At 45.3% G+C, this 27933-nt stretch overlaps 1 long non-coding RNA gene across 3 annotated transcripts; it reads right to left on the bottom strand.

Annotated features, from left to right (window-relative positions):
- Window positions 1–1020: 1020 nt before the first annotated feature.
- Window positions 1021–14123, bottom strand: LOC148118437 (uncharacterized). Of its 3 annotated transcripts, none has more exons than XR_015735903.1 (5): window positions 8328–14123; window positions 7788–7919; window positions 7299–7676; window positions 4470–4600; window positions 1021–1687 (listed from the first exon to the last, which is right to left on the bottom strand). It is a non-coding gene; the product is annotated as an uncharacterized LOC148118437 (long non-coding RNA). The 3 variants fall into 3 exon arrangements; XR_015735902.1 differs by having other exon boundaries at window positions 7788–8111; window positions 8328–14117; XR_015735904.1 differs by lacking the exon at window positions 7788–7919 and having other exon boundaries at window positions 8328–14111.
- Window positions 14124–27933: the final 13810 nt, after the last annotated feature.

The following is a 27933-nucleotide window of genomic DNA, read 5'->3' as shown; positions in this document are numbered from 1 at the left end:
TTCAGATTGCAAGAGGTGTGTACCTGTAATCCCAGTGCATAGGAAACTGAGGCAAGAGGACCTGTAGTTCCAGGTCAACCTTTGTTACACACTGAGTCTCTGTCTCCAAAATCCCAAAATAGATAATTAGATTCTAAATTTCAGTGTCTTCAACATAAGTTTACAAGGGTTGTGACAAGAGGCAAATAAAGATAAGATTGCACTGGAGAACAGACTAGGGTGTGGTTTAGTTCCTAGAGTGCTTGTGTAATATGCACCCTGGTCTACAGAGACAGTTCCAGGAAGCCAGGACTACAGAGAAACCCTGTCTGCAAAAGAAACAATGAGCGGTTAGTGAGAGAGTTCAGTGTGTAGAGCACGTGCTGGGCAAACCTGATGTCCTGAGTTTGGTTTCCAGAACCCACAGAAAGGTAAATTAAGGAAGAACCAACTCCTCAAAGTTGTACTCTGACTTCTACATGTGCACTGTGGCACACAGGTCCCCATCATACACATAATAATAATAAATAAAAATTTTAAGTTAGAAGGGCCTGGAAAGATGGCTTAGCAGTTAACACTGGCCACTTTTCCAGAGGACGCAGGCTTAACTCCCAGCACACAAACATCTCTGATGATAGTTCCAGGGGATCCAGTGCCCTCTTCTGACCACCAAGGGCACTGCACATGTGTGGTGCACAGATATCCAGTCAGGCAATAAAATAAAATAAAATGGTTTTCAAATTTTAAATATTTAAACATGTTGTGGGACATTTGGTCGCATTCTGAGACTGTGTTTCTAAAATTAACCTTGGATCAGAGGGCGGAGCCAGTGACAAGCTGACAAGAATTAAGTCATAGAGAATACGCAGGGCCTGGGAAGACAGAGAGCTCACAGGAAGGACAAGGGAGGGACTTAGAAATTCGTGGACTTTTTGGTTTGGGACAAGCAAAGAGATGCTTCTGTTGCTTGGCCTCTGGCCAAAAAGAAAGGTCAGCTGGTTGCTTCTCAGCTTCTCTGATCTAGTACATTTCCATCCCAACTTCTGACTCCTGAATCTTTATTGGTAAATAGGACAACTTACACAAAAACAACATTTGGCATCCAACGCATGGCACAAGATTGCACAGCAACTTCTGAAGCCACCAATTCTCCCCACTGCCCACAGTCACTCTGTGGGCAGCTTCTCCCACCGAGGTCCCTCAGTGTCTTTACCCTGGCCCCAAGGGCCTTACAGCCCCACCACTGTAGACAATAGAGCACTTCCTCTGAATCTGCCAAAAAACCAGTGGACTAGGCATTATGAACGTAATTCATATCTGATAATGGTTCTTATTGTGTATAGTTTTGCTGTGTCAGAGTTAGAACCTTTCCTTTTTATTTAGACAAAGGAGACGAGAAAATGCTGTGGGATATTTGGTCACACTGTGACACTCCAAGACTGTGTCAATAAAGTTAACCTTGGATCAGGGTTCAGAGTCAATGACTAGTTGGCAAGAATTAACAATAGAGAGTACAGAGGACCTGAGAAGACAGAGAGAAAGATGCATGGGAAGAAGGGAGGGCTTAGAGATTCATAGTCCCTTTTGGTTTGGAACGGTGTGGAGAGATGCTTCTCTTGCTGGGTCTCTGGCTGGAAAGAAGGCCAGCTGGTTGCATCTCAGCTCCTCTGAGGTAGCAGGTTTTCACCCCAACATTTAACTCCCAAGTCTGTTGGTAAATAGAACAACATAAATGTTAGAATCTTCACAGCAAATGGGGGCCAACAAAAAATCATAACAGATTATAATGCAAGATCAACAGATCATGCAACATGCCAACAGATACATTTACAATGTAACCCGTGTACTTAAGGCTCAGTGAATGACCCAGAGAGATTGCAAGAGTCAGAGAACCAGGAGGTCTGCTGAAACCACGTCCTAGAAATGACAGGGAAGCTTCGCTGATCATACATTAAAAGTATGACTGCTGAACAAAGACTGAGCAATGACAACATCAACAGACATCCTAACTCAGTAGGGGAGTTATCACTGGGTCCTACCCAATGCAAAGAGCTACAGGAAACAAATGACTGTTAACAGAGGGAGAATTATTCTTTCCCAGGAACGATTCCCCTAACTGGTTACCCAAACACAAAGGGGTCAACCCTGAAATCGTACACAGAAGCCACACTAATTTCAGCAGGTTGTAGCTATATATTTATGCATTTATATAAATACATGTAACAATGATCATCACAAAGAGGCCATTGATTTAAGAAGCAGTAAGAAGGGAACATAGGAGAAGTTTGAGGTAGGGAACACATCCTGGATTGGAAGGAGCACAGAAAAGGAGAAAACGGGGTCTATTTTAATTAAAATGCTTTTCAATTTAAAAAATGTTAGGAGTACGCTGTGTAACATACAGCAGGTAGCAGACCAGCCAGGGTGATTAACAAGACCTTATACCTTGGCTTGTATGCACAAAACCCTGAATTAGCTCTCAAGGGCCCCAGGCTACAGTATAGGGTCTTTTTTTCATGGCCTCTACAGGAAGAAGAGACTGGTTACTAAGGGCCATGGTTGTTACTAAGGGCCATGCTTGTTATTAAGGGCCATGGTTGTGGTGGTCCTTTTAAATGATAGAGGAGGCTGCAAATTCATTTTTCTACTGTGCATGTTCCTTCTCTTAATGAGTCTGATTTTAATCATTTGCACACCTAGCTAAGCATGGGTGCAAGATAGTAAACAGGGGCTCTCCCTAAAACGTTACTAAAGGACATGATTTTGCCTTACTGTGCATGCTCCCAAAGCCAGTTCAGGCCAGATTGGCTCTTCCAGTCTCCCCAGCTGTTGGGAACACACTTGTGCTGTCTCAATTTGATTATTACTGGGGTAGAAACTAACGCGTCCGTTCAGAGATGGAGTGGTAGAGCCTGATGCAGTTGGGGATTGAGGGTTCTGAGGCTGCCGGGGTGGAGGGAGGTACATGTGCACAGCACACGCAGGTGAAGGAAATAGACTGCCAAGGGCACTATTACGGGACTGGTATGTGTGCACGGCACAAAACCAAACAGGCTCCAAGGAAAACTGCTTCATCTGCCTTCTTCAGGTTCAGGTTATCCGGGACTAAAGACACCTCTAAAGACATACAACCCCAAAATATTCAAGACACAGACTATCAATATGCCTGTTTATTTAATTAATTGATTTAGTTAGCTTTAGGACAAGATCTCATGTAGTCCAGACTGACGATACATATCTGGTTCACTGCAACTTCACCCTACACGTGGCCAGTTCTCTTTGCGGTTCTCTGCCACTGGTAACACATCCAGGAAGACTAGAACACAACAGCCATAGTCTTTCCATCCTTCAGGCACCTGAATACTATATCAAATGCACTATGATACAGATACCCAGACTCGGGCATTTTCTTTCAGCAATACAAAGTAGCCTAAGATGTTTTCAAATCCCCTCATGATGCTGGCATAATTTTATGAATTGGGAACTGAAGACAGAGAAGTGAAATCCACACTGATGGTATGTGGTGGAGAAAGATTCAAATTCATGGACCAGATACTACAGTCTGCACAGTTCCACCCGAACCCAGAATTTAAAAGTCACCAAATCCATGAGGAGCTGCTTTGACAGAAGAAATAATAGATAATAGGTACACACTGCAAGGCTGTCAAGTATAGATAAAGAATAGAGCTGGATAAAAGGACAAAAGAAATAAAAGATAACCAAAGATCAATAAACTTTGGGAACATACAAATGAAGTGCTTTTCCAAAGGAACTTATGGAAACTCTAAGGACATAAGGTAGACTAGACAGGACTGGAGGAGAAGACAAAGCTGAAGAAATAGCCTGAGTATGAGATAAAAAGACAAGATCCATGAAGTAGAGGTAGTAACCGAGGTGGAAGATGACTAAACCCGAGGTCCATCTAATGAAAGAGGCAGAAGGGGGGCTGGGGCTACACCTCAATGATGGAAAACTTGCCTGTGTGGGGCCTGTAGGTTATGCACAAAGTACTACATGGCAAACAGAAATGATTCCTAAGAAGCCATCAGACTACTGAAAAGACATTATCTGAGGACAGAAAACTGGCCAAGTAACTATTTTAAAGAAACATTATTTAAATATTCTGAATCCCAACCTAGTGGACACACTTAACTTCTAACAGCAATGCTAGCCTTCCACCCTTCCTAACCACTCCCTTTTATACTACAACACTCCTCAATTGAGAGGCATGTCTATCCCAGGCCAGCCTCAAAAATTCTACCGTGTAGCCAAGGGCGGCTCTGGTCCTCTACTCCTTCCTGAGTACATTACAGGTGTGTACCACCACACCGAGTTTTCAACTGATATTTTACCAGACAGAACCAATTTAGAATTTCGTCATTCAATCTGTTGCCCACATGTGTGATACTATTCTAAGTACCCTGTGTTGCAATTTGAAGCCAGTTCATTGAATACCTAACCAGAAATATGGAAAAGTCACTGGGCCTCACCTGTGACATTAGGATCGCGCCTTGTTCTCCACTGTGAGACAAACACAGTGATGTTTCTGTTGCCAAGCTTCCAAAAATATTCAACTGCAATTGCTATCCCACGGCAACTGAAGAACTTTTTCAGACCATGGCTGGAAGAAAGCAAGAACGATTTCATTAGGTTAAGGCATATTGAAAGCCCACGTTCAGCACAGAGAACAATCATACAATAGAAAAAGTCAGACACGCTTTTACTTTTCCAATGTGCTGTGCACTTTGCTGTGTTGCAGAGCCAAGTCAGACCTGCTGACTGAGTCCTTCCTGTATCTCAGAGTCTTGGGTCTTTTCCTTGTACTTGACGAACTGGGTACGCTGTTTTGCTGGAGGGCGGCAGGCTTGCTGTAATGTCTGTTTATTATCACAGGGGTTTCCAGTATAGTCTACTCGGAAAACCACTACTGTTCCTAACATCTGTCTAATCATTGAACTCTAAAAACCTTATCTTCTTTTTGTGAGATGTGGTCTCTGTAAGTCAATGAACTGACTTAAAGCATGTGATCCTCCTGCCTCAGCCTCCTGAAGTCTGACACACTGGGGTACACTGCACATCTAGCCTACTGTGACTCTGGAGTCAAGTCCTGGTGGGGCTGTGCTGCTGTGTGGGGTGCTGCCTGTTTCCTGTGTTAGGGATGAGACCCAGGTCCTCGCACGAGCTAGGCTAGCACTCTACCGCTGTGCTTCACTGCCAGTGTACGTCTAAGAATTTGTGAATTTTATCACAGAATTTGTGGCTCAGTAGCTGTGACAGCGCCTGTGCTATGTGCCTGCCTATGGCTGAGGACAGGGATTAAAGATGTGACCCTGCTGTACTACCACAGCGCCCAATGTCACCGCTACCTCTGGAGGGTGGGTGGGTGCACCACACACTTTCCAGGGAACTGAAAAGCCCCCGAGTTTATAACTTAAAAACAACAATTTGAAAACAAGAATCAAAAGAAACTAATTAGAACCATGGGGACCATACTGAATGGATCAAAAAGCAGGAATAAGGAAAACATGTAAGAAACGGGCCAGAACCTCAATCACCTCAATCTGCAAAGGTCACCATGGTCACTGTCTCACCACTCGATTCCGCCACAGCAATGTGACAACAGCCACACACAGCTGTAGATGGCAAATATGGCTGAGTTCCTACTCACATGAGACAGAAATGGGGCTGTACTTAGCCCAGTGTGTGACTTCTTGCTCAGAAGGCACACAAAAAATGTAGCTCCTAAGTCTGGCAGTACATTTCAAAGTACAAAACCAGAACTGGATGGAGAGACGGCTCATACTTAAGAGCACTTGCTGCTCTTGCAAACAGGTGTGGGTTTGATTCTTAGCACCCATGTGGCAGCTCAAACCATCCGTAATTCTAGGGGATCAGAAGTCCTTTTCTGACCAGGCATGTATATGGCATACAACACACACACACACACACACACACACACGCAAAATACTTATACATTTAAAAAAAAATCAGATGGCTATATGGCTCCACAGGCAAAAGTGCCACACGTGGACCATGGTGTGTGTACTCCCCCAACATAAGTAAGCAAACATGATTTTTAAAAAAAAACAAATACATATTTTTGTCTCAGGCAGTTAAATAGAGGTGGGGGAGAGATGTCCTTCCCACACACATCCTCTGCCAGGACTGATGAGACACCTACAGGGAGACAGCACAGGGCTGGAGCATGCGCCCTCCTCACATAAGGACCCTGTCCAAATGTGAGGACCAGAAAGAAAAAGCCAAAGACATTCCTAAACCTTCAGGACATGAGCTGACCTTTTCAAATTCCTAGAAGGTGGTCATCCAGGCACTCAACAGAGAATATCATTCTCAGAATTTAGCATCCGTAGGAGCTGGGAGTGATGGCTAGCAGTTAAGAAAGGCTTGAATTCAGTTTCCAGCACCCATGTAGGGGGCTCAAATTCATCTACTCCAACTCCAGAGGATCTGACATGTTTTTCTGGCCCCCTTGGGTACTGTTTCCATGTTTACAAATTGACTTTCAGACATACACATACACTTAATAAAAAATAAAAATAAGCCACGTGGTCAAGAGGCAGAGACAGGCAGATCTCTGAGTTCAAGGCCAGCCTGGTCTACACAGCTAGTTCTAGAACACCGAAGGATACACAGAGAAATCCTGCCTTTGAAAATCCAACACACACACACACACACACACACACTTTAAATTTTTAAAAAAGATTTTCTCGGGGAAGCTGAGGCAAGAAGTACTACAAATTAGTAGCTAGCCTGGGCTATAAGAGAATGTCTCACAAACAAAAGACAGCAGCAGGCAGCAGCTCCACTCTTGTACTGGGAATCTAACACAGATTTCAAAGTCTAGTTCGTCTACAGTTGCACCAGATGTGCCAGAGTGACATGTAACGTGAAAATATAGTCTTTAGCTTCCCCTACCCACAGCAACAGGGTCAAGCAAAAGCTTAGAACTCCAGAAAACCACATGCAAAACCCTTCCAACCAGCCAGGCGGTGTTGACCTTTAACCGCAGCAGTCAGGAGGCAGAGGCAGGCAGATCTCTGCATTCGAGAACAGCCTGGTCTACAGAGTAAGTTCACAGAGAAACACTGTCTTGAAAAACAAAAAGAAAAAAAAAATCCAAAAAACGACACAACAACAACAAAAACTCTTCCCAAGCAGCTGGTCCTCCCTGGCTCCTGAAGGCTCCAGATCCACTAGAACAGAATGCAGTCCTGAACGCGCGCGTGCACACACACACACACTCGCACACAACTCTCAGATGCTGCTGAGAGAACTAGGTAAGAACAGAGTAGACTTACGTAATTGCAACATTACTCCCATCTATAACAATATGCTTCAAACCCGCTTTCCCTGGTTCATTTTTTAATTCCAGCTTGTACGGTGATTTCAGGGTATCTCGAAATTTCTGAACCCCCGTGACTGAGGAATCCATAAGCTCAGAGGTTCCAGCCAATCGTGCATCGGTAGCTGAAGGTAACAGCTGGGGCAGCGGTGGAGGGGAATAGTGTGGCTTAGGCTGAGGAGAGCTACAGCAGCCAGAACGTTTCTCACAGGCAGCCTTCGCATTACTGGGAGCCAAGGATTCCGCTTGCTGTTGAAAGCCATTTTCAGGGACAGCTGGGCTTCTCTGGTGGTGATCTGTATCTCCCCTTGAAATGAAGCTGACTTCTTTAGGACTGGAAGAGGCAACAGAGAGAGAGAGGCCATGGGTCTCAAGGTCTACATTACAACTGTAGTTCAGGTTAGAGCCCCACATTTCGTGTTTCTGTCCTGCTGGCCCCACCTACCTGCACTGCTATTCTGAGCAGCATCTGGACACACAGTGCAAGGTGCAAACGCTCTGTCTCCTTGGAGTCTCCTTTTCACTAAGTTGCATCTGGGAGCTTGGAGCAAGGACCCCAACTATCCCGCAAAGAAAGCTGGGGGAGCAAGGCTTAGGCTTAAAAGCTGGAGCGGCCCGGGCGGGTGTCCACGTGCTGGCTCCTGGCGAGGTAAACAAGGGAGGAGGCTGCCTCCTTCCCCCGCACGGGTGTCCACGTGCTGGCTCCTGGCGAGGTAAACAAGGGAGGAGGCTGCCTCCTTCCCCCGCACGGGTGTCCGCGTGCTGGCTCCTGGCGAGGTAAACAAGGAAGGAGGCTGCCTTCTTCCCCCGCACGATGAAGGCGCAGGTCAGCGGAAAGCCGCCCGCCCGTCCGCCGCTGGCCCACTTGGCCGTTCACGCCTGGGCCCGCCCGGGGCGGCCGAGACAAAAGCCCAGCCGCGCCGCGAGGGCTCACCCGGTCCACCCCGGGCCGCGGCCGGCTCCTCCCTCCAGGCCGCCCGCATACCTGTGGGCGGAGAGCGCGGCGCGGACTCAGGCCCCGTCTAACGCGCCCGGTCGCCAGCTGCGTCCGCCGCCACCGTGGCGACCGCGGGCCTCGCCTCCACTTCTTGAAGCGCCCACACCGACGGGACACCGGGGGCCGCCGACCACGAGAGCGCGCCCAACCGCATGGGCCATGCCGAGCGGGAGCGGGCGCGAGCGGAGAAGTCCTGGGCGGGGTGTCCCACGGCCGCGCATGCGCACTGGCGGCTGCGGCTGTGGCGGGCGCACCTACCTGGCTTTCGGAGTCGGGACATTTCGGTTACCAGAGCTGCGCCTCCTGTGTCCTTGCGAGGCGACTGTGCGGTTTCCCGACTTTCTGTGGGGCCGCCTAGGTTTCCGCCTCGACACTCCGCGGGCCCGCGGCCTGTAGTGGCCTCCAGGACCCCACTCCTGGAGGAGGAGGGCCGCGCCCCCGGAGGCTAGTTGAAAGCTGGCTAGTTAGAAGCAAGCATGCCTTTTCCTCTATGTCCCCACTCTTCTAGGAAGCTCCTCGTTGGGGGCTGTCCATGTGCTGCTTTCAATTTAAAACAGAAAAAGGAGCCAGGCACTCGGGAAGCAGAAACAGGATCTTCACAAGTTTGGGGCCAGGTTGGTCTGTGTAGGGATTTGAAGGGCTTCACGGTGGACCCTGAATCTAAAATTATTAAAAGAAAACCTCTTTTTCAGGGCTAGGGATGTATTCATGAGGAATGCTAGCCTAGGATGAGATTCCCCACTTGCAGGTGAAGGGCGGCAGCCTTTCCATATGATTCTGGTGTGGGCTGTGTGTGTAGGAGTCAGAGGGACATCTTGTGGGTTCTGGGGGTGCAACGCCAGTGGTGAGCCTTGGCAGCAGAGCCTCAGCTGAGCCATCTCCAAAGTCCCCATTACAGTTTTTCGATGGGTGCCTGAGTCTGACTAGGCTCCTGAGTGATTTTCAGGGAAGAACTCTAGAAATGGAATGCTGTGTGAAAACAAAGTACTTTTTTTGTGGGGCAAGAAAGACTCCTCCCCCTGAACCATCAGCACAAACATCGCCCCAGCCACCACACGAACTTGTGCTCAAAGGCAAAATTTCGAGCTTTCCTCAGCATCTTTGAAGTCTGCTGCCTTGGTACTTGTGTTCTTGAGCTGATAGTTTTCTCACCGTGCCCTTCCTCTGGAACCACTGGCACATCCAGTTGAGAAAGTTGTTAAGGTGTTTTTAGCCAAAAGTGTCATTATATTAGTACAAATTTGTTGGTCCCCAAAGCCCAAAAGCCAGATAAAAGGTTTCCATTGTATAGATCCACAAAGGTTTTAGATTTAAGTAGTGTTCTTGTTCATTTCAACAAATAACATAATTACATAGGGAATGGTAAAATAATCTGTCATATGCTGTGCTTGGTCACAGAGCTTACCAAGCAGGAAGAATTCGTTCACTCTCCCATTCACTGAACAAATGATAGTCCCCGTGCTAGTCCTGAGAACACAGAGCCATTGCTGGGTACTTAGGACGTTTTATACTCTAGCAGGAGACATAAACATTAGTCTCCTACACGGACCATTACAGCTGTGAGGAAAACATCACCAAAGAAGGTGCCTAACTCTGGCATGTGTGTGCACAGGTGTCTGGCACAAACTGAAGGACAAGGAATTAGCCAGATTGAAGGGAGGCTAGAAATTGTGGGGACACGGATGAAGCAGGAGAAAATGTCAGAAGACGACCCTGCTGCTGTCAACTGCTCCACTATGGGCTGAGGAAGGGAGAGCATAAGGCCCTGGGGTGCTGCAAAGCCAGTGGAGTTCAGAGATGCCGAACTTTGAGGACCAAGGTGTTCACTTGTGTTTCCTAAGGGACAGTACTTCTCGGCCTGGTGACAGAATGGTACAAGTCGATATGGGAGAGGCCAAAGAAGCAGAGAGAAGAAAAACCCAGGGAAAGTCGAGAGAAAATCCACAAAATGAAAGCCCACACCAGGAGGTGGCTACGGAGAAAGGTATCTAGGATGGGCCCCTGAAAAGAGTATCAAATGCTACTATACCCCAGTGTCAGACTCAGCGGGTTACTTCACCAGTCCCACAAAAAATCCCTGAAATAAGCCTGGCTGCCATGGTGCACGCCTTTAATCCCAGCACTCCGGAGGCAGAGGCAGGTGCCTGTATGAGAGTTCAAATCTAGCCTAGTCTACAAAGCAGGTTCCAAGACATCCGGAGCTACACAGGAAACCCTGTCTCGAAAAAAGCAGAAAGCTCCATGAAATAACTACCATTTACTGTTCCCATTCTTGCTCTGCTAGAGCAAGTAAGCCACATGAAACCTAGAAGATGCTAGATGCCAGTCAGGATCCAGATCCAACACACTAGTGCACAGTGGGGCATGCTGGTAGATCCAGTGCTCGGGAGAATGAGATGAGTGCATCACCACTGAATACAGTGTCTATTAAAAACTTAAACCCAGCTTCAGTGTCCTGACTGCCATTCCAAGGTTCCAGCAGAAAGCAAGAGGAATTCTTGTTTTTGTTTCTCAAGACACAGTTTCTCTGTGTAGCCCTGTCTGCCCTGGAACTCAGCCTGTTCACCAGGCTGACCTCAAACTGAGATCCACCTGCCTCTGCCTGGGATTAAAGGCGTGCACTCTGCACACACCTTCTTTAAATGGAAAGAGCTTGGAGTCCATGTAGAAAGCATGGAGTGAGGACCGAGAAGTCACAGAGGTCAGAAGTCCTTTGCCCCTTGAAGAAACCCCTGTGTGGCTGGCTCTATGAAGGCAGATTTTCCAGAGTCATGGACAAACTAATTTTAAATTAACCAAAAATGTTTTGTTTTGGAATGGACATTTTGGGGTTTGTCGATTTCATGACTGTGTAACTAGATACTATAAAATGGAATTACAGAATATAAGTAATAATGGCACATGTCTGAGGCAAGAGTTCAAGTCAGCTTGAATATATTGTAAATTCCAGGTCAGCACAGAATGAAACATTGTCTCAAAGGCAGCAACAACAACAAAATGCCCACAACTCCAATCTCAACAAACTTCCAGAATAAGATGCAAGCCAGGTATGGTGTCTCAGTCATATGGCCCCAGTTTCTTCAGAGATGACATTGTCCAAGAGTAACCTAGTGAGTCTGTTTGCAAAAATGAGACAGATGTGGGATACCTTTAATCCTAGCACTCAGGAGGCAGAGGCAGACAGATCACTGTGTGCTCAAGGTCAGTCGGAGTTGTGTAGTGAGACCCTGTTTCAATAAATAAATTATAAAGACTACAGAAATATCTGAGACTCTCACTTAGTGGTAAGGCACTTGCCTAGAATTTTCCTTTCACTTTTTCAGAGAAACTTGCAATGCCTTTGTAAGAGAATTAGAGACAGTCTGGGAGTGAACTTTGCATTTTCACGGGTGTTGGGCCTGGGTTTGGAAGGTTACAGGCTTGGGAAAGAGAGAGCTAGCCCCTCTGGGGTGGGGCATAGTCCATCCCCAACCTCACCCTACTCCCATCTCTGAACACTGCAGCAAGGTGAACAAGAGAACCTGACATTGAAACAAAGTTGTCAACACAAAGACAGGCATCTCTATTCCTCACACCTCACCTCTCCTTTCTCCAAATAGCATTTGCCAATCTGATAATGACAGCATCTGTCTGGCCTGATACTGACAGATGGCTAAGAGCCTTGTAAATCACAGGAGTCTTGAAGTTGCCAGGTACCCAGGACAGAGTGTTCCCAGGGATACCAAAGGAAGGCCGGTCTCAAGATGTTGGCATTCTTACATCAGCACCCAGGTGCAGTCTTGCCTCCAGAATTCATTCACTCCTTTTCCTCTTGTTGCTTTCCCCTTTGTTTTAAGTCTCCTCTCATTCAGAAATCAAAATTCTCTCCTTCATTTTTCTGATTCCTTTTTATACAAAGCTAATCTCATCATATTAATCTCATCTCAGGGTTTTAATGGGATTTAGAAACCTGATTGGCTAAATCCAGGTGATAGGTATGGGTAGGATATGAGCCTCACATTCATAACGTTAATGTACCTCCCATTTTAAAGAAAAATAATGGCACATGGATGCTGGCATTTCCATAATACTGTAGGAAAGCACTGTTTTACTACTTGCCCTATTGGGGATCAAACCTAGAACCCCTTGCTTGCTACAGAAGGATTGTGTCAACTATGTTGTGGAATTGTAGTTAAGATGTGTTACATTCATCTGTGTGATGAAATATTTGTTTCATGATGCAACATCTTGTGTTGCATTCCCTTATGTCGCATTGGTTTAACTCTGTAAAGCTATGTTACTTTGCCTGTCTGCAACACCTGATTGGTCAAATAGCTGCACGGCCAATAGCTAGGCAGGAGATAGAACTAAGCAAGGCAGAGAGAATAAACAAGAAAGAAGGAACAATAAGGAGAGGAGGATGTTGGGGGGGGCTGCCCTACAGCCAGACATGGAACAAGAATAAAAGGAAAGATATACAGAAAAAGAAAGGTAAAAAAACCAGAGACAAATGGTAGATGGGATAATTTTTAAAAAGCTGGTTAGAAATAAACCAAGGCTGGGCATTCATAAGAAGGAATAAGTCTCCATGTGATTATTTGGCAACTGGGTGTTGGGTCCTCTAAGAGCAAAGAGAAAGAAAAAAAAAAAACAGCTACACCACTAAACTGCATCTCTAGACCAGAAAGGATTTTGTAAACAATAATGCTGCAAATGAGGGTATTTCAGGTCCTGTGCAGAAAATACTTCAGGATAAGAGTGTGTGAGGATCCTGTTGATTGGCAATCACATCTCCAATGGGATAGAAAGCAGCTGTCCTGTACTGACCCCTTATAAGGGCTACAGTGACAGAAATAACTCACTTTCCCCTTAGGAAAAAGGGGACATACAGGACTGTCCTTATCGGGGTGATTAATATAAGTGAGATATACAGCTCCTTGCATTGTCTCAACAAGAAGTCTTTGATGCGCGGTGATTTTCTTAAATGAAGTAGAAACAAGTAGAATTAACAGAGTGGGTCTTGCATTGCCCACCTCCCTTTTCCCTGACAGTGTCTTGCTATAGAGCTCAAACTGGTTTCCAATTGGCTGTCCTCCTGAGTGCTGGAATTACAGGTGTGGATTACCACACCTGGCTTAAATTTCAAGTTCTCTAGGATTGCCTGCAAACCTGACTAGACAGGCTGTAGAGAACTCTTAATCCCCCTAGAGCAAGGTCAGGGACACCCTGTGTTACAGGAGACTCTACATCAGGCAGGGAAAGCATAGACAAAGGTGAATTCAAGCTCATGTGTGTATACAGCTCAGATATCCAAAACCTCATCCCTCTAATACGTGATAGCACACTAACTTTTAAAATGCCTAGGCCAGCATGACCCTCACCCCAACAGTGTGCAATGCCCTGTTCCAAAGCACAGATCTGACCTTGGTTTCATGTTTGCTGCTACACTCATTAACAGCATTCCAGGGTCTCTACAGTCCCTCCATTTTTAGAAAACCCATTAAGTCCCTTCTCCATCAAGGCGCTATGGTTTGCTGACTCAGTCTATGAGGAATAAATATATTACTGCTGTTTAAAGAAGCCCACTGACTGAGTGGCCTCTACCGTCAATGCATGGTGTCCTCTGCATGCACTAACAAGCAGTGTTTTTCAGACAGGGCATCCCACACCTTTCCTCCCAACATTTGAGAGACTGAGAAAGGAGAGTATCAAGCTGGAAGCCAGCCTGGGCTATATGGCAAGGCTACATTTAGCAAAAAAAAAAAAAAAAAAACAAACAAAAAAAAAAAACAAAAAAAAAAAAACAAAACAAAAATCCAAGCCAAATTGGCCAACCAGTCAAGACTTTATATTGATGCCCTCTAGATGCTCTGTGGCTACAGCAGATCACAAGGATAACTGCCTGCTTAGGTCTGCTCCTGCCTCGGGAGAGCCACAGCCTGCTTATGTCTCCTCCCATCTCAGGAGAACCACAGCCTGCTTAGGTCTTCTCCTGCCTCGGGAGAACCACAGCCTGCTTAGGTCTGCTCCTGCCTCAGGAGAGCCACAGCCTGCTTATGTCTCCCACCTGCACTGTTTGTTTCCAGGCAATACAGTGTCTTTCGCCCTGGAAGACGCTTTCCCCCTTTCTCCGATTTTTGTTTTCAATTTTAAATTTGTATGCTTGTGTATGTGTGTAGTGTGTACTTGGCAAGCTGTCTGTGTGCAAGTCAAAGGACAACCTGCTGAAGTCAGTTCTCTCTCGTCATCATGTGGATTCCCGTCATCAGGGATTGATCTCAGATCCTCACATGTATGGCAAATGCTTTTCTCATTAAACCACCCCAGTGGTTGGATTTTTTGTTTTGTTTTGTTTTGTTTTGTTTTTTAAAGATTTATTATTTATTTATTATGTATAGGACATTCTGCCTCCATGTATGCCTGCACGCCAGAAGAGGGTGCCAGATCTCATTACAGATGGTTGTGAACCACCATGTGGTTTCTGGGAATTGAACTCAGGACCTCTGGAAGAGCAGTCAGTGCTCTTAACCTCTGAGCCATCTCTCCAGCCCCTTTTGTTTTGTTTTTGAGACAAGATTCCATTCCCTAACCCTGGCTGCCCTAGCTACACCATGTAGCTCAAGATGACCTCATAATTGGAGAAATCTTCCTGCCTCTGCCTCTCAAGTGCTAGAATTATACAGGAAAGGGCCCAGATATGGTATCTCTTTTTATGTATGGCTGCAGGTTCCCATTTATAGTCCTAGAGACATAATTATATTCCTCTCAACACTTGGCCTGCTGTTAGCCATACACAGAGCCTTTCTTGGCCTGAAACTGGGAAGCATCTTCCCTCCTAGATTCCTATCAGCTCTGCAAAGAGGAGCAGGTCCCAGGCATGTCAGACATGCCTAAAGCAGAACAGAAGCCATGCTTTCTATATCAGGCACACTTTCCCCTGCTCTTTCACTGTCTGGAGTTTGAGAATTTATTAAACAGCATGCAGAAAAAACTCTACCAGAGTGGCAAGTTGGAGGAAGGACTGAGGAATTCAAGAATGGGACTAACTGCAAAGAAGTTCCTGAATGGTCAGAAGATGCGTGAGTCCAGGACTACAGATGACTGTCATTTCATTCATGTCAATGTCAAATCATTTCAGAATGTCAAATCATTCTGGGTCTTCAGGAAAAGAGTTATGTGTCAGCCCTACGTTTTGCAAGAAGTTAGAAAATCATTTGCAGGGGACTGGAGAGATGATTCAGTGCTTTAGAACTCTTGTTGCTCCGGTAGAGGATCCAGGTTTGATTCCCAGCATTTAAGTAGTGCCACCGATAACCCCCAATTCTAGGGGATCTGACATACTTTTCTGACCTGTGGAGGCATCAGGCATGCACATGGTGAATATACATACATGCAGGCAAAACACACACATATAAAATAGAATAAAAAATAAACTTAAAAAGAAAATCTGGGGCTGGAGAGATAGCTCAGTAGTTAAGAGCATTGACTGCTCTTCCAGAGGTCCTGAGTTCAATTTCCAGCAACCACATGGTGGCTCACAACCCTCTGTAATGAGGTCTGGTGCCCTCTTCTGGCCTGCAGGCAGGATACTGTATACATAAATAAATAAATCTTTTTTTAAAAAATTTTTTTGTTAAAAAAAGAAAATCCTTTGATGTGGGATTCCCCTCTGTATGCTGTGAATGTTTTAATACCATTGGTTCATAAAGAAGCTGCTTTAGCCTATGGCAGGCCAGAATAGGGCTAGGAGGGAAAACTAAATCGAATGCAGAGAGAAAGAAGGCCAAGTCAGGGAGATGCCATGTAGCTGCCAAAGGAGAAAGATGCAGGAAGCTTACTGGTAGGCCACACCCTCATGGTGATATATAGATGATTAGAAATGGGTTAATTTAAGATATAAGAGCTAGCTAGAAATATGCCTGAGCCATCGCCCAAACAGTGTTGTAATAAACATAGTTTTTGTGTGATTATTTGGGTCTGGACAGCCAGAGAGCGAAAGGACAATCTCTGTTTACAATCCTTTATGTTTTTATCATTTTGTCATTTTGGTGGTGCCAGGCAGGCAAGTGGTATTGACAATTACTTTCCAAATGTCTTGTTTTGGGGAGTGGAAGTGTAAATTTGTCTCTGTTTTGAAATTTTTATTCTCTCATAATTTCACGTATATGTGATATACTTTGATTATATATTCCCCTCCTATTATCTCCCCTCTGCCACCCAGTCCCTTCATCTTTCCACCAAGTCCTCTTCCTGCAGGATATATATATTGTCAAGGTATATCACATTGGTTGGTTAGTGCCTTAGTAACTTTCATACTGTTTTAATGAAATACCATTGTAACATGAAGGGGACTGCTTGTTGGGGTTTCTGTCCTGCCCGGTACCCCACAGCTGGCAAGCCCCAAAGAAAAGCACACAGAGATCTCTATAAGTCATTAAACTGATTGGTCCATTAGCTCAGGTTACTTATTAGCTCCTGTAGCTTATATTAACCCATTATTCCTATCTATGTTAGCCACATGGCTTGGTACCTTTCTGAGCCAGGTAGATTACACCTTGCTTCTTCCCTGGTCTGGGCAGGACTGCGTGGGAGGTTCCTGCTTCTGAGAATACTCCTGTTCTCATTTCCCCGCCTCTACTTCCTGTGTGGTTGACCCACGTATACTTTCTGCCTGGCCAATCAGCGTTTATTTAAAACATAATTGACAGAATGCAGACAATTTTCCCACACCATACCATCACCAACACAAACTCTAGAAGAGTTTATTTAGGGCTTATGATCCCAGAGGGCTAGAGTCAATGTCCATGGATTAAAGGCAAGGCAGCAGGGCAGCTGGAGCAGCTGAGAGAACACATCCTGATCTATAAACAGTAGGCAGAGAGTATACTGGGAATAGGGGAAACTTCTGAAGCATCAGGCTTGCACCCAGTGAGACACCTGTTCAAGACCACAACACCTAACCCTTCCATAGCAAGTCTACCAACTGAGAATCAAGTAATCAGACACATGGACCTATGGGGCCATCCTCATTAAAACCACCATAATTGGTTTGTGGCCCATTTAACTAGGGTCCATCACATAAGCATAAGTGATGCTTTGCTTAAGTAACTAGAGAAAAGGCAGCTTAGAGGTGGCTACACCAGCAGCCCTGAACTGCCCATAGCTTTCCAAAGAGGGGTGAGACCTTATGAACTTTTTCCCCATCCGTCATGAAATCTGGATGAACCTAATCTTGTGCTGTAGCTGCTCCTGCTCTGGGTTAATGAAAATGACAGTCATTCATAGTCAAAGAGAGCTTTTGGTAGCATTCCTTTCTACCCTTTAGCTCTTGCTTCCTTTCATCCCTACCCACAATGTTACCTGCCCTTGAAGTGCAGGATTGCCATAGATGGCCATTTAGAGCAGAGCACTCAAACTCACCTACCTGCAGGACTGTGATTGGTCATGAATTAACCATTGCCCATTCTAAACAGAAGTTTCTCTTGCCACAAGTAGGAGGAACATTAATCACTAAAGCATAAAAATTTGGAAGGCAGTCTGACATCATGACCCAATAACAGTCATGTGACCTCTCCAGATAGGGAGATTTTGACCAAGTTTATAGTACCAGGCTCTTATGGAATAGGACTCAAATCCAATGGTTGGCTAAAATCTTAGGATTTCTATTGCTGTGGGGAGACACCATGACCATGGCAACATCTTTGAAGGAAAATATTTAATTGGGGGACTTACAGTTTCAGTGTTAGTTCATTATCATAATGGTGGGACATAGTGGCGTGCGGGCAGAATGATACTGGAGAAGGAGTGGAGAGTGGAGAAAAACTTCATCTTGATCCTGCAGGCAACAGGAAATGATCTGTCTCACTGATGTTGTTTGAACATGAGAGACTTCAAAGCCCACCCCCACAGTGACATACTCCCTCCAACAAGGCCACACCTTCTATGAGTGACACTCCCCTTGGGAACCATTTTCTTTTCAAACCATTACTGTTACCATGGAACAGTCATGCCAGTATTGCATCAGTGGGCACATCTTGCCTGGCAGGTTGGTGCTGTAGCTCATAGAGCTCACAGCTAGATGAGATAGTTGATGATTTTTCTCCCCTGACGATCTATATAGAATTATGAAAGCCAGACAGCAGGGAGGACACCTCTAGCTCAGCTCCAGCTTATTCTCTCCTTGTCCTGCAAAGTGTGTGGTATTGTGGCAGTTTTGATTGTAATTGGCACCCATAGCTCATAGGTAGGGGGACTATTAAGAGGTGTGACTTTGTTGGAGTAAGTATGGCCTTGTGTTGAAGGAAATGTCACTGTGGGGGGGGTAGACTTTGAGGTCTCCTATGCTCAAACTGTGCCCAGTGACACAGGTCACTTCCAGCTCCCTGTGGATCAAACCTTAGAACTCTCAGCTCCTTCTCTAGCACCATGTCTGCCTGAATGCTGCCATGTCCAGCCATAATGATAACGGACTGAACCTCTGAAATTGTAAGCCACCCTATTTCAGGATGTTTGCTCATACTGTGAAACTTCTAGATTGTGTTAATGAAGTTAACCTTGAATGGTGGTAAGGGACAAAGTCAGTGACTAGTCGTCGTAGACAATACAGAGAACTTAGGATATGGATAGAGTGGCACAGGAAGGAATAGGGAGGGAATTGGAGATTCGTGGGCTTTTTGTCCTTTCTTTTGGGGTCTAGGAAGTATGGAGAGAAAGCCAGCTGGTCTCCTCCACCGCTTCTTTGATCTATCAGGTTTCATCCCAGTATCCAAATCCTAAGTCTTTATTGGTAGTAGGACAACTTAGATAAATGCAACACACCCCAATTAAATGTTTTCTTTTCTAAGAGATGCTGTCACTGCAATAGGAACCCTAACTAAGACAGGTATGTTTAGTACTAGGGCTTTATCTTCTACTTCTGGTGGGTAATCCATGAGCAATGGAAACAGTTTGTGTGGTTTATGGAGCTGGGTGTTGTTTATGGGGCCTCCTTAATCAATGACTCATATGGAGAAATCCTATACACCACATTGGAACTTTTGTGTCATAACCTATGGATTTTGGAAGCTTTGTTTTTCCGTGGACTATTTCCTTTCAGATTCTGTTATTAATTATCTAATAACCCTTTCAGAGGGTCACCTAAGACCATCGGGAAAACACAGATGTTTTCTATTATGATTTATAATAGTAGTTAAACTACAGTTATGAATTAGCAATGAAAATAATTCTATTGTTGGGTCACAACATGAGGAACTAAATTAAAGGGTCATGTTAGGAAGGTCGAGAACCTCTATGTTACAGGCTTACACTTCCATGCATGGATTATGTGGGACAGGGAATGGTGTTTAGGGCTTTTGCATTCCAGACAAACTCTCTATCGACTGATCTATGTCCCTACTTCCTGCTTTCATTTGAATTATTTTCACCACATGTAGTTGAGTCTCTATATCCATATTCTCTACATCATGGGTTCTCCAAACAAACAAGTTGTTTGTGAGTCGTTTCTGTAACCTTAGCCTCATTTTCCTTTGATCCATCTGGTATTGCCTCCTAAGTGCTGGGACTAAAGGTGTGCACTGCCACGCCTAGCCTGGATGTTTCTCTAGTTACCTGATAAATAATAAAGTATAACACTGTTTACATGCATTTTCAATGTATTAGACATTTAAAATTAGAGGTGATTTCAAGTTTGTGGTACAACGCACACAGCACACCCAGTCCCTCAGTCCCCTCTCATTACCACAGAAATTGGGAAGTAATCTCAACTGTAGGGAGGGTAAGAAAGAAGGTGGAGGGATTAAACCTAGCTTGGTGTACACAGTCTCAAAATATATAAGCAAAAATTAAAAAGAGCTAAAGCTGTAGCCCAGTGCTGTGTGTTTGCCTAGTAAGCCAGTATTGGTCCTGGACTCCATCCCTGGCATGACACTTAATAAATACACAGGAGAATGAGTGTGCACTGATCATATGCCAGCAGGCCTTCTGCAGGAGCACCTGCCCAACCCGGTACCTGCTGAACATTGTAAGAATAGCTCCATGCTCCCATGGATACAGCTGAATATGGTATTGGGATTTTTCTTTTTCTCTTTTGAGTGTGTGTGTGTCTTTCTCTGTTGTCCAGATTGGATTAGAATCCACTCACATAGCACAGGCTGACCCAGAATTTACAGTAATCCTACTGCTTCAGTCTCTCCAATGCTGGTGCTGAGATTGCATGCCCACCTCTACCATGCCAGGTTTTATATTGTGCTCTTTTTATAACTCACCATAATAAGGCCAATAATATTCTCCCAGAATAAGTCTATGTGGTTGCTGAGTAAGAACACAAGTACAGAAGCAATTTTTACAAGATATCTTTTTTTTTTACATTTTTTAATTGATATTTATTGAGGTCTACATTTTTCTCTACTCTCCTCCTCTCTTCAACCCTCCCCCAAGGTCCCCATGCTCCCAATTTACTCAGGAGATCTTGTCTTTTTGTACTTTCCACTTCCCCATGTAGATTAGATATCTTTAATTTTAATTACACAGTCATATGGGGATGTTGGTGCCGGTATCTGTGGAGACCAGAAGAAAGTGTTAGATTTCTTGTCTGTTTGATGTGGGTTCTGGGAATGAAACCTAGGGCCTTAGGAGTCAGCTCTTAGCCACTGAGTCATCTCTCTACACCCCCTGAATGGCAGGCTCCAACCTGGCTCAGTGGATTCTAATCCCAGTACCAACAAACAGCAGGCTGAGGCAAGAGGATGGGGGATATTTGAGACCACCTGAACTACAGAACAAGATTCCTAGAAAAGATAATAAAAGTGAGGATGTAGGAAAGTCGTAGAGCCATCATTGCCTGACTTGTGTGACTCTGGGTTCAACTCCCAGTGTAAAACAGGAGGGATCGACTAACCTGAGTTTTCAGTAGTGAACTGCATTTCTTCTCTTTGCCCCTTTCCTTAATAAAAACGTAGCCCTTAAACTAAATGAAAATGCTGCTCAGGCTTACATCATTATGGTTTCAGTGAGCCAAAAATTCTATGTCCCCCTTTTACCCAGAATAGTAACTCTTATTTTTTAAAAATTTTTTTATTAGATTTATTTGTCTTATTACGTATACAATATTCCTTCCATATATGCTTGCAGGCCAGAAGAGGACACCAGATCTCATTATAGATGGCCGTGAGCCACCATGTGGATGCTGGGAATTGAACTCAGAACCTCTGGAAGAGCAGTCAGTGCTCTTAACCTCTCTCCAGTCTCTCCAGTCCCCAGAATAGTAACTCTTAAGAGCTAAAAACTTCAAAGCACTTTGAGCACTGAATTAGTCCTCTCTGGTGCCAAAGAGAAAGACACAGATATTCACTTTATTTCATCCTACATTCTTCAGTTTGGTGAGACTTCTGCTGGTTTTGCAAAGTCTGCCCCACCAAGGTTATTTGGGTTACCTCAGCACCAGTCATCCTTTCCTATGAAACCTGGTAATCTGAGCTGTCTCCTTGGACAAGGGGAGCTGCTGAAAACCGGAAAGAGAAAGGGCAGCGATCCCCTGGAAAGCAAAAACACAAAGTGCATCTGTAAGGAGCCTCCTAGAATGGTGCATGTGATTGGGCCAATTGCATCAGCATCCTATTGACTCCCTGGAACTGGGGCACCCTGGTAACCCAGCTCTTCTCAGAATTCCACTCTCCTGAGGCCCTGAGCACCGGCAGTGGGCTTTAACATCTTCATAGCTCACCTCCTGTGCGTGGGAATCTCCAGGCCACACTTTCTCTCTATTCAGACTTGCTTCCTGAGGAAGGTCTAACAAAAGTAGAGCAACCCTGCCTGGGGGACCCAGTTCAGGAGTGACTGCCTTCTCACAGCCTCCCCACCCCCATCAAACCTGGTCCAGTTCTTAAGATTCCCACCAGCTGGTGTTACACAATAGCAGGAATGACATCAAATATAATTATTTATCTTCACATATAGTCTAGGCTGGTCTTGAACTCCCTTTATAGGTCAGACTGACCTTGAACTCTTGGCAATCCTGCCTCTGCCTCAAGTTCTGGAATTACAGGCTTGTATCACCAAACCCACCTTCAGAGTTTCAAAAAGACATTGATTAGTATGTGTGAGCAGTTTGCCCACATAAATGCGTGTGTCTGGTGCAGTTAGAGGTCGGAAGGGAGAGTCAGATTCCCTGGAGCTGGAGTTACAGATGGTTGCAAACCACTGTGTCATACTGGGGCTCGAACTCAGGTCCTCTGTCACTCTTGTATCACTTGCTCTTAACTACTGAGCTATCTCTCCAGCCCCCATCTTCAGATTCTACTTTCAATTCTGATGCAAAAGATTAAAAGAATGCTTACTGAGTGTTTGTTACATGTCAGGCAGGTAGGGAGCCCTGGGTCAGAAAATAACTCCAAGGCAGACCCAGTGGTGGAGGCAGCAGGCAGCCACCACCAAGAGGAAGTGCCCAGAAGGGTCAGGAAGGGAAGGTGCTGTTCCTCAGGAGCAGGGAGGAATGGTCCTTGGTGTTTCTGCTTTGGCCCTGCAGTGCTAGACAAGCACTCTGCCACGGAGGGCATTCCGCAACCAAGTCTGGTCTCTGTATTATTGTAATCACTGTCAGATTATTCTGCAGAGCCACAGATTGTCAGCACTGTTCAGCACTTCACATGGTTCTGAAGTCACTTTACTGATTTGCATTCAAATGCAAACTCCTGCCAGTAGGTGTTAGCCTGAGCCCAGGGCTCTGTGCAACTCACTAACCAGGGAGAAGGTTTACATTTTTAGGCGGTTAGGAAAAATTAGTCATGACACATGAAAATTACCTTAAGGGACAAATTTTCCTGCTCATTAGTAAAGCTTTATTGTGACGCGGTCACGCCCACTCATTTGCATACTGTCCTCTCACTCTGGAGTTTACTACAATAGCAGAGTGGAGTGCTGGTTTTCCTGGACCACACAATGTGCCTTAACTAAATATTTATTCTCTTGCTCTTTATAGAAAGCCCGCCACCCTCTGCTAGAGTAAACACATTGACACAAGCCTTTGAAACTTATCAATTGTCATAAATGGCTAGTAAACTAGAAAAGGTAAGTTTAAAACCAAAGTACAGGTCAGTAGTAACCAGAAAAGATAATTCCCAAAGGAAAGCAACACAGAGGTGCATCCTATAGCGAGGCCTTGGGAAACACTGTGAGCTCCTCAGGGCAGCACTTTGGCTGGGTCAACTTCTTTATATGGGCTGCTGAGAGCAGGAACTATCAGTAACAAAGCAGTTCCCCGACTAACGTGAACAAGGTTAAGGACTTTCCACACAGAGTGCTGATCCATCCTCCAGACACTTGACTTGACTGATGTAAGAAGGCTCAGAGGGCTGAAGCAGCTTCCTCAGAGTCACAGCAGTGGAAACAGACACCTTCAGGATATTTACCAGGTTTTGGAATCAACTTAAACCTGAGCCTGCCATAATTTGACATACCGTGACACCTGTATGGCACCAAGCTGTAAAACCCATTCTCAATCTGTCCTAAAAACACTCCATTGGCCAGTCCTGGGCAGGAGAGTTGCACACACCGAGTCCTGCTGTATTGTGATTCATCTGTATGAGCTGAGCAGAAAAGATGTGGTGCCATCTAGGGACGCAGAAACAGATTTGCTTTCTCCTTCAATTAAAGAATTAAGTCTTGGGGAGTCCTGGCAAAACCATCTATGATAGTGGGGGAAAATGGGATCCCCTCTGAGGGTTCTTTGTTTAATTAATTAAAAAATATTAAGAATATAGACTCAAATGGAAGCTGAAGAACAGTTTATTAGTGGTTAAGAGGAAATCCCAAAAGCAAGCAAGCTCTTAGGGAAGCAGAGAAGAAGAAAGGAATGGAGAAGCTAAGCCAAAATGGAGGGCAGCTACATGGTTGCAGATGTCACACAGCCAGGAAAAGGGAGCTTGAGAAAGAACAAGGATGCCCACCCATACACCCATAACCACCATAACATACTCATTGGCCCAGTGCTCAACCCATCAAAGAGTAGAGCCTCTGAAGGGCTAGTTAGGGAGTTTAAAAACATGTGGGTTCTGGACAGCCTCATAAACAAAAAGAAGAAAGGGAATTGTCATGTTCTTCTGAATCAAAAGTCAGGAAGTCTGGCTGATCCAACTGAGCCTCCCAGAAATGCAAAAGAGCAGGGAAGTTATCCAAACAGTGGTGGCGGCACAAAAATATGCTTATTAATAAGACAGGCATGTGAGAGGAGGACCTGGGATTAAAACTTATGGGAAAATACTTTATTAAATTTGTGAGGATATGGGTTTAAGATCAAGCACAGCAGAACAGATGTATAGGGTGAAGGAAAGTTCAAAAAACCAAAAGTTGTGAATCTCATTGACTGGGAATGGTGATGAGGTTCGGGGAAGAAATTGAGATGTGGCTTGTGAATGTTCTGTGGGTTGTTCATGAGTGTTCTGTGGGGTGTTCTTGAGTGTTTTCTGGGATGTTTGGGTAGAGAACTGGAGCAGCAGACAGGAGGCAACTGCGGAGTGGAAGTTGAGAGAATAGTATGCTTAGGGGTATCTTCTGCCTAGAGCAGATGTTTAGGTCACAGCAGGAGCCTTTGATGCTGAGTGTCCTCCCATGGTATGTTTGAAATTCTTAGTGCCCAGCCTAGTGCTGCTGGGAGGTAGTGAAAGCTTTACCAAAAGGGCCTAGTTGAGGGTCTTTCGGTTATTGACATTGTGCTCTTGAAGGGCATGGCATAGGGCACCTCCTCTTGATCTCCATTACTTTCTGGCCATAAGAAGAGAGGCCTTACCCCCCTTCAGACACCTCTACTGTAGTGTGCTGACTCACTACAGACCCAGTGCTAAACGGATTGTAGACTGAAACATCCAAAACTGTGAGCAAAAAGGACCACAACATAGCCTGATGACACATCTCCCTGGACGGCTGTCCTGGCAGGCCCTCCCCTCACACCCATCTTCATCCTCCATCTGCCTGTCTCCCATAGGTATCCCTGAAAGGTCAAGGCTTAGCAGACATGTTAGCTCCTCTGTGAAGGTCTCCAGGTAGAAGTTTGTCCCATGGCCTCACAGTGCCAAGTTCAGATGGTTACCATGGTACCCACATCTCTGTTTTCATGTTATTTTCTTCCATCACAGGACTTTCAGGCTTAGGTACCAAACAGGACTGCACACTACTTTGCTATGAGATAAGTGTTTGTGGACAAGTCATGATATCAGCATTGAAGATGGCCCTAAAAGAAAGGTATTTTGGCCAGAATTTACTTTTAAATACAGACTGTCTTTGTATTCCCTGTGTGTCCAGGGCATGGAGATCTTGCTTTGTAAGCTCAGTGGCCTCTGACTCACAGTTCTCTGCTCTCTACCTCTTGGATTTCGGGGTCATGATGTACAACACTACCTCCAGCCAGGGGACCCACTTTGAAGATGCTTTGTCATAGGATCTGAGCTTTAGCAGGGATGCCTGGTGGCCCTTGAGATCACACTCCGGTAACCACAGTTGCGCTAGCAATCAGAACCCCAGGGACACACTGCAGATGCCTGCCCTCTGCTCTTGCTCTGGTTTGAGCTGAGTCCCTCCTGGAAGCCATTTGCAGCTAATAGCATCACCAAGAGACGCCCTGTGTTTGCTTCAGTTCAGCAGGGGTTTTCTCAGCTGGTAAATCCTGCTGGGTTTTGCAGTCTCAATTTCGAGAAGCTCCTGGGAAGGCTCCTTGCCTCTCCTGTGACCTCTTCTGGCTTGGCTCAAGGTCTGTGGGAGGGAGGACTTCTGATTCTCATCTAAAGGCCAGGGAAGGCAGGAGTGGGGCTCACATCTGAAATCTTGTCTCTGCCTAAGTGGACGTTCTCAAACCATGTCCCCATACCACCTCCTGCCACAGACTGACATCATTGTCAATGTCTCCACTTTGTAACAAATATTTTGAAAACTCCTTTATTTTTCTGAAGCCAAATGTGAACATGAGTGACCTAGTGTCGTGTGGCAGTTTGAAGGTAATTGGCCCCCATAAGCTCCTATGGAGTGGCACAATTAGGAGGTGTGACCTTGTTGGAGGAAAGTGTGTCACTGTGAGGGTAGACTGTGAGGCCTCAGAAATCAAGCTAAGCCCAGGATTTGACAGCCTCCTTCTGTTTTTGCCTTCCCCAGCACCATGTCTGCCTGCACGTCACCATGTCCCACCATGATGATAATGGACAAAACCTTTGATCTCTAAGCCACCTCAGTGAAATGCTTTCCTTCAAAAGAGCTGCTGTGGTCATGGTGTCTCGTCACAGCAATAGTAAGTAAGGCAAGAACTAAACCAGTTTTCCCTCTGAAATCACAATTAACACAAACGACTTCTGTAAGTCGCAAGGTGTGGGGCCTGGGATGAAGCCCAGTGGTAGAGCAAGGCCCTGGGGTCAATCTCCAACATGACAAGAAAGGTGGGATTTGTTCTTTCTGTTTCCCTGAGCCCAGTCCGTTCTAGCACCATCCCATGTGGAGAGCTCAATACTTGATGCCCCTACCTCCTGCTACATGGCCCCCGGGGAGACTCATCTAGCAGTTTATTGTACAGAAGATGATGGAGAAGTGCCCAGGACGAGGCACATGTGAGGGACACACACCTTCCAGGCCCTGTGAAATGACCATCGGGAAAGGCTTCCATGTGCTGAGCCATCCCAACTCACCCTGTGATAGGTTTTTAAAGAACTTAATAACACTTATCTGTACATGTGTGGATAGGTTGTGTACATGTGTGTGGGGGTCAGAGGACCACTTGGAAGAGTTGGTTCTCTCTTCACCATGTGGGTCTCTGGGATTTGACTCAGACTTGGTGGCAGCAAGCACTTTACCCATCTTTGTGTGGGCTGACTGCTTACGTTGTTGGTCACTGGTGATCAATTGATTTTCAGCTCCTCCCCATCCTTCGAGGTTTCAAATCCTAAACCACCAACACGCTTAGCTCTTCCAGGTGACCCCTCCTACCGTAAAGGTGTATACAATAGCTCATAGCACAGGGCCAACTCACAGTCTAAAAGGCTCATCACTCTCCTTTACCATGGACAGACCAGGAAGTTGGAAGATAACTATCTATATATCATAGTATTACAGAAACATAAAAGAAATCCATAATAACATAACACAAAATAGCATGTTTTTAATATGTAAATGCCCTAAATCCACAGTGGAATCAATGGAGTCAGGGTTTTTGTCTTGGTATGTTTATTCTAAATGTGTGTGTTCTTTTTTATATGATTTTTTAAAAAAAATTTACATGCTTTAGTATTTTGCCAAGGTTTCATGTTCCCTGGAACTGGAGTTACAAACAGTTGTGAGCTGTCATGTGGTTGCTGGGTATTGAACCTTGGTCCTCTGGAAGAGCAGTCAGTGCTCCTAACTGCTGAGTCATCTCTCCAGCTCCTGTTATGTCATCTTTCTTTTTATTTCTTTTTTTCTGTTATTTATTTTGTCCTTCTGTGGTAAGGTCTTGCTGTGGCACTCTGACTGGCATGGAACTTTCTGAATGCGTAGGCTGGCCCTGAGTCCCTGGTCCTGCTGCTTCAGGCGGCAAAGTCCTAGGATTATAGCTGTATTCTCCACCCTGGCCTAGCTTCTTTTAAAAATATTTTTTAACTGGAAAATA

The sequence above is a fragment of the Myodes glareolus genome, chromosome 22, assembly GCF_982192425.1.
Source record: "Myodes glareolus chromosome 22, mMyoGla1.1, whole genome shotgun sequence".
NCBI classification, from domain to species: domain Eukaryota; kingdom Metazoa; phylum Chordata; class Mammalia; order Rodentia; family Cricetidae; genus Myodes; species Myodes glareolus.
This window is presented reverse-complemented; position numbering and strand designations above follow the sequence as displayed.